The sequence below is a fragment of the Ictidomys tridecemlineatus genome, chromosome X (genome assembly GCF_052094955.1).
Source record: "Ictidomys tridecemlineatus isolate mIctTri1 chromosome X, mIctTri1.hap1, whole genome shotgun sequence".
Classification (NCBI taxonomy): domain Eukaryota; kingdom Metazoa; phylum Chordata; class Mammalia; order Rodentia; family Sciuridae; genus Ictidomys; species Ictidomys tridecemlineatus.
Window position 1 is genome coordinate 113,616,190 of NC_135493.1, and position 7,403 is coordinate 113,623,592.

At 37.9% G+C, this 7,403-nt stretch overlaps 1 protein-coding gene across 2 annotated transcripts in view; it reads right to left on the bottom strand.

Annotated features, from left to right (window-relative positions):
• Cdkl5 (cyclin dependent kinase like 5) overlaps positions 1-7,180 on the bottom strand; it is a 170,350-nt gene extending 163,170 nt beyond the window's left edge. For both annotated transcript variants that reach the window (XM_005341136.4, XM_021720732.3), the window contains exon 1: positions 7,051-7,180. The gene's annotated coding sequence lies outside the window, so the exon portion shown is untranslated. The remainder of the gene's footprint in view (positions 1-7,050) is intronic.
• Positions 7,181-7,403: the final 223 nt, after the last annotated feature.

A 7,403-nucleotide genomic window follows, 5' to 3' on the forward strand; every position in this document is an offset into this window, starting at 1 on the left:
ATGAATGAAGGTCATATCCTCAGGTTGTAATGCAGGTTATTTTGAAAAGAAGTAATTGATGAAGTATGAAATACCAATTTGCACAAAATTAGCTTTAATCTACCTCAACTATTTTCAACAAATGCATTTAAGATTAGACTTTTTTGTCCAAGGCACATTATTCAACTTGAATTTAGTGTTGCTATTAGTAATAATAATTACTAGTAATTGAAGTTACTATGTCCCACAAACACCTAACAGACCAGGGTGAGGTGTGTGGATAAATTGTAGGATATGTTACATGGAACCAACTCTGGTAATCTCTGAAGTGTTCTACTTATTAGAAGACTAGTTTCTACATTTGGACAGTGTCAGGGTCATTGGAAAAATCCAAGTCAGCAAGTTATTCTTTAACTATTACTTATCACCATTTTTTATCTGCCATATCTTCCTGATGAAAGAGAGTTTAGTCTGATTACCATAAAATAATCTCATACGGCTAAGAACCTAATGTTTAGGCATAATAAGAAATCTAAAACTAAGATCTAAAATTGCAACCTACCTAAAATAACTTAAGGCAATCTTTAAAAATAAATGTATTTGTCCATACATCTTATTAACTTCCAGAAATTAAAGTTGTTCTTACTATCAAAATCACTATCTCCCTCTAAATTAAAAAAAAAAAAATTTTGTTAGAAAGCACTTCATGTTACTATTTCATATTAGACTTCCTTCTTACAAAGGATACAAAAATAACAAAAAGAATCATACAGCCATAGATGTTAAACAGTTAAAAAAAAACAGTTATGATTGAATTGACATTAAACTATTAATATCAGGCCAGTCTGGGTGTCTAATCTGTTATTAAAAGTCCAGACACAACCTACCACACAGTTATTGATTTATCTGCCTGGCACTTGTAAGGGTCACTTTCCAGAGAGAACTGTTCATCTAAAAGCAATGAAAAAACATTTCCAAAACCACTTCCAACCAAATCTTTGCATTCCTCTATAATGTGCACCCCAAAAAATAACATCCCTAAGCTTTCCTATGAGTAGTGCCCATCTACACAAGCAATGTGCTGTGCAGAGAACACCACCTCAGAAAGTGACAGAGATAAACCTGTGCTGCACAATTGTATCATACTCTACATCCCCAAGTTGGCTTGCTCCCCAACCCACCCAAGAAGGTACCTAAAAAAAAAAAAAAAAAAAAAATGATGCAAGCAGGAAAGTCAGTTCTAAATCCCACCACAACCCAGCCTAAAGCAACGCAGGAAGTAGAGAATGTGTTTGAATACCTGAATCTGATGAAGCCTTCTCTCTAGCATGCACAGCAGACATGGATATGTCAAGGGAGATTGGAGCCCAAATAACAAAATGCACAATGTCAATGAAAAATCTAGAAAACTAATCATTTTGTACAAGGTCTTAAATGGAAAGTGATTTTTTTTTTTGCACAATAATTACATTCTTTTACCTTGATTTCTTTTCAGTACATTCCCAACACATTGTTAATACTGTTGTTACTTTATTTGCCCATTTTATTTTTAAAAAAATATTTATTTTTTAGTTGTAGATGGTCACAATACCTTTATTTTATTTATTTACTTTTATGTGGTGCTGAGGATCGAACCCAGGGCCTCACATGTGCTAGGCGAGTGCTCTACCACTGAGCCACAACCTCAGCCTCATATTTGCCCATTTAAAAAAAAGAATAATCCAAAATACAATTGAAACCATGAGTATAAGGCAATTTGTACCATTTATAGAATGGTCCTTTATATTCTGCTTTGTATTATATTTAGGCAAAAACCTGAAAACACTAAAAATGATAATATATATCAGAAACTTTATTTTATTTTGGAGGTGCTGGTGATCAAATCCAGGGTTTCTTACACATGCTAAACAAATGTTCCAGCACTGAGCTACATCCCCAGCCCAAGGAGATGTTTTTTAAAGATACCTTTTTTTAAGATCTGCATCTTTGTTTTATCAGTGTCTGATAATTAAAGGATCTAGGTGAAGCAAGTAAGGCTGCAAAAAATTCATGTTAGCAGGGAGAGATTGGGGTTGATGGAAATATTCTAAAACTGGATTGTAGTGATGGTTAGTAATGGTTATATAATTCCATAAATTTATTAAATAATTGGCTAGTACATTTATAAAGGGTGAATTTTATGGTATGTAAATTATACCTCAATAAAGCTGTTAAAATGCATACTGGGGGCCAAGTTTTAGCTCAGTGTGGAGCACTTGCCTAGCACGTATGAGGCACTGGGTTCAATCCTCTGCACCATATATAAATAAATAATTAAAATAAAGTCCATAAACAACTTTAAAAAAAAAGTGACAAGTGATTTTCATTACAGAAAATGATGTTAAGTCCTTTTTCCTTCCTAACATAGACCTCTAAGTATTCTTTTAGGAGAAGCAACTATTCATCTCTCTTAATGATGGTCTTATTTAAAAAAAAAAAAAAAATCACAAAGCTTTAAGTAGCACAAAATTCCATCTTTTTTTTTTTTTGAGAGTATTGAGGATTAAACCCAGAGCCTTGTACATGCTTCACAAGTGTTCTACCACTGAGCTACACCCCAGCCCCAAAAATTATACTTTCAAATAGAAATTTTTCCATCAGAATCCAACCTCCATGTATTAAGAAACAACAATAAGAAAGATATCTCTGCAGACTTCACCTTTATATTTTGTTTTACTGAAGTCATTATAATTACAGAACAGATGCCCACCTGCGCATTGTAATGGCTGCCATTTTACTTCAAGAGTACATCTAAACCACAAAATTGAATTCAAGGACTAACTTCATAGTCTTTATTAGTGTAACAAATTAAAGACAGTCAAAAGTTGTAATGGAACATGCAGAAACATGAAATATTAAATGGTTAATTAGAAACAGTTACCTCATTTGGAGCATAAATGATTACGTACAATCTTCATTTATATATTAAAAAAAAAAAAAAAAAAACAGAACCAATCACTCTGTATTAGGAAAGTCTGCACTTCTAGTTGTCCTATCCAGCAGTCCTGATAGATCTCTGAGTCCAGCTTCCCAAGTCACTATAGGTCAAGCAGTGAATGTAGCTCATCAAATCCAGGAACCATGTTTATACCTTAAGTACCTCCCCAGCAATGATGAACTCAAAACATGCTTGGGCAATCAGATTCCTTAAGAGAAGCAGAACACATGGTTTTAAAGAGCACAGCTTCAAGTCAGACTGGTTTGGAAAGCAATTTTGCCCCTTTTGCTGACTAGCTGGCTAATCTGTGCAAATAGTTTCTCTGAGCCCATTTGACATGTATGTGAAAAATAAGAAAAACACCTACTCATAGAGATTCTTTGAGAACAAACATTCATACATTCATGCAAATAAATAATTTGCCACAGTACCTGATATTGAATAAAGCTCAAAAAATATAAGAATTATAGAAGAATCCAAAAGAGACCACACCCAAACTTGACTCTGATTAAAACTATCTCAAACACAAATGTTTCTAAGAGCTTAATTCAAAATGTTGACATTTCAAAGACCAGAATGGGCCACATCCTTTTAATCTAAAAAAATAATTTTCTGTTCATTTCCAAATTTGAAATGTTTAAATGTTATCCACCTCTTTACGTAGAAGGCCCTGACCCTCAGCTTTCACATCCACCAACAGAACTGCCCCCAAGTTCATATCTCAGGATGAACAAACTTGAATGAGAAATTAGGACAGATCGTGGAGTAATTCAGTCATTCATGCACTGCTCTATATAGAGGAAACATTCTGAAAACTCTACAAAATTAAGATACAAACACTAAAATGATTTATCACCAACAAAAGATTTCTAATCTTGAGCTTAAGATTGAAAGCAGAATGGAAAAGCCCAGAACAGAAAGTTTAAATAAAGAGAATCTTCCCCCATCCCTATGGGGGAACAAATTCAGGATCATGTGCTCCACCACTGAACTACATCCCCAATCCTAAATGTAGTCTTTTGATTGCATTATTTTCCTAAGATGAAATATGTGATCCAACTGTCACCATCATCAAATGATAAAGAACTTTTGAGATTTTAGCTCTTCTTCTACTAAGAAATTTGATGTTATCAAAACAAAAACTTTAAAATCTAAAATTAATTCTGAATAAACAGGCTTTTCCACTCAGAAAGCAACTGAATACTTCAAATTTTGCTATTTTTGTATCAAAGTTAAGGGTTATATAAAAGACTTCCCTAACATTTTGGATCCAAGCACATGGATTCATTTATTTTTAAATGCCTCGTGTCATTTGACATCAATTCAATATATGAAAAAGTCGTATCTACATACTAACTACCAAAAATAAAGTTCTATATTAGCACACTTTCTAATACCTAGGAGAAATAAAAAGATAGCCACCAAAGTTATCAAAATGGAAGGGGAAGAAAGGCAAAATTTTAACAAGACGTGCTGAAGAAAACTTATTCTCTGCTCACTTCTTTACAAACTTCCTACAATTTCTCAGATATAGATGAATTTTCTATTACAAAAAGAGAAGCCACTGTCATTCCCAACAATGCAACTATTGTTGAGTCTCTCATAGATTCTGGGTGACAGTGGTGTTACTGGCCTGAAGGATAAAAAAACTACTTAAAGGAATTTCTCCACCTCTGTATTTTGGTTTGTAATGTAAGACTACTGCACCTTCAAAATAGAAATACCATGTAAAATCTGATTCTCATTAAATGAAGTTGCCTTATCCCCATGCAGCATATTTGGAACAGAATACATCTGATTAGTATAAATACAAACTTCTATTACTTATCTCTGTGAGATGGCCCTGCAATTTCTTTCAATGGGAACCTTTCCTTTTAAAACCCCAGGGAACACATTAGATGCCACACTCTAATTCAAATAACTCCAATAACATTACAATGAAAACAATGGCAGGTTTAGTTAGGGAACTTTTTTTTAATTAAAAAAAAATCCAAGGGAGTAAAAAATCCCTACCACAAGCCCCTAAATCATTAATAAATTTTAAGAGTGAGGTGGGGGGGGAAGAGTGAGCAGGGGAGAAAGTAATGTTCTCTGGAGAAAAAAAGCTATTTATAATTTTTTTAATATATCAAATTTTGTTTTTTAAAGGAATTAGGCTTAGGAAATATGCTAAATAAACAAAAGTATGACATTACGCTGTTTTTATATATACATATATGTCAAATTAAACGTTGCATTGATTATGTTAAAAAAGGATTTGATACCCTTTATACTTAAGGATGCCCCTCCCCAACTACTCTGAAATGGCAGATTATTTAACACTCTTGAAATGGTTAACTTTATTTAATACATCTCTTTTGGAGTTCCATTATTTAATACAGCCAACCAGAATCTTCCCCCCCCCCCCATTAGGTTTCCTTGTACTTGTGAAATGCTCAGCATACACAGTGCTGGCAGCTTTAGTTCTACAGCTTCTCTCTTTTGGCTCCTTCCCCCTTCACCCCCCCCCAAAAAAAAAAAAAAAAGATTTCCTTCCCAAATGTTCTCTTCTCTGCATTTGTCAACAGAAACACCCACTGGTGGTGTCAAACTGGTAATACTGCTGCAGGCTTCCTTACTCCGGTTCCAGTGTCAATGCCAAAAATGCTCAAACCCAAAATAGTACTTTTAATAAAGAAATTAAAAGCTAGATGCTTAAATATTATATTCTCGAAAAGAGGCACACCTTTTAAAAATGTATTACTAAGGAACCCAAATCCGGTTGTTAAATAGATTATACTATCCCCATCCAACACTAAACACGAAGGGACAAGTAAATATAGCCTCTAAACATTTTATGAATATTTGAAAACACTTAAAGGAATTAAAAACAATTTACATCTAAATGTTATTCACGTGTAATTCCGAATAGTCCCAGTAAAGATGTCTTTTTTGATACCCTACAGCAAGAAAGGAATAAGCTGGAAACGTTCCAGCAGATGTTACCTAAAATGAGAATCCTATGTTCTATACATATTTATGTCTCTTGTTTCAGTCAAATGCTCTCAAATTAATTTGTGTAAATCTTTCTACATTAACTACATAACCATTACATTCAAACAAACCTAATTCAGATGCACGAAAAGAAATTATTCTGTGTCAACAATACTTTCTAAAATCAGCTTAAATTTCAGACAATCAAAATAAATTGTTAACAGAATTCTGATCTGTAACTACTTAAATATCGCAGCATCCGTCTAATCTCTCTATAGAGACACTAAGGTCAGGCTTTTCTTATTCAGGCATCTGTGCTCTAACACCCAAGTGAAGCGAAAAACAAAACCCTCAAGGAAGATCTGCCTTTACACTGAAATATGTTCAGGTTATTTTTTACCCCAACGTGGGCACAGAACGTTGTCAATGCGAGAAGGACCTGTTCGTTCGGAGAGACGGTTCCAAACCCCAGGATTCAGTTTCTATGAGGGTCCAAAGGGTATGAAGGTCTGAGAAAGGGCCAATTACTGTTTTTTCCCCATCAGGCCAGTCATGAACTTCATAGCAACGCCTGAAACTTGTTCGGGGAAGGTTGCGTGAGCCGCAGGTCTGACAGCAGGTCAGTCGCCCACCCTCGCGGGCAACCAAGGTCAGAAGGGCCGGGGCCGCAACTCGCAGCCCCCGGCGGGTCCCGGGCTCCAACGGAACTTGGGTGAGGGACTCTAGCTCTCAGGCCCCAGCTCAGCGCCGACAGAAAGGGGCTTCCCACGACGCAAGCCCCGGGGAGCTCGCGCCGCGGGGGCGGCGGGGCGGGGACGCTGCAGACCCGCAGTCGACGGGAGTCCCGCGGGGCGGCCTCGACCCGCCGCCCGTCTTTCACACCTCCCCATACCTCAAATGCAGACCAAGCCCCTCCGGGAAAGCCCTTCCAGAAGCTGGAGGAGAAGCCACTCCAGGTTGGGACACCCTCGCTGCGTCGCCCCATTCTAGAGGGACTGGTGCCGCCGCCCCTTCTCTTGCCTGCCCGAGGGGACCGGGTGGGTCCCTTCTCGAGAAACAAGCTGGGTGGCCAGAGTCAGTGGTATTGTAAGAAGAACTAACGGGCGGGCGCGATTACTCACCCCGCTGAGTCCCCACCTCCAGCCGGGGACCCCACTGCTCCAGAAGCCGCCGTCGACGCTTTACCTTCCCCAGCGGCAGGGACAACTAATCGAAACCTCCGGCCCCGCCCTCTCGCAGAAGAGAACGCGCAGCCTAATTTGCTAACTACCCCGCCCCGGCCTGCCCACTCGGACCTATAGAGAAGCTCCTCATGTCCCGCCTGGTCCCGCCTGGTCCCGCCTCATCCACGCCCACTTCTGGTAGAAGCCAATGCGGAGAGAACGCTCGTCCTCGAGCTCGGGCTCGTGCACCCCTCCCGCGCTGCTCGTTCTCGAACCCCCAAAGTCCAAGAAAGCTGGTTCCTTGTACTAGC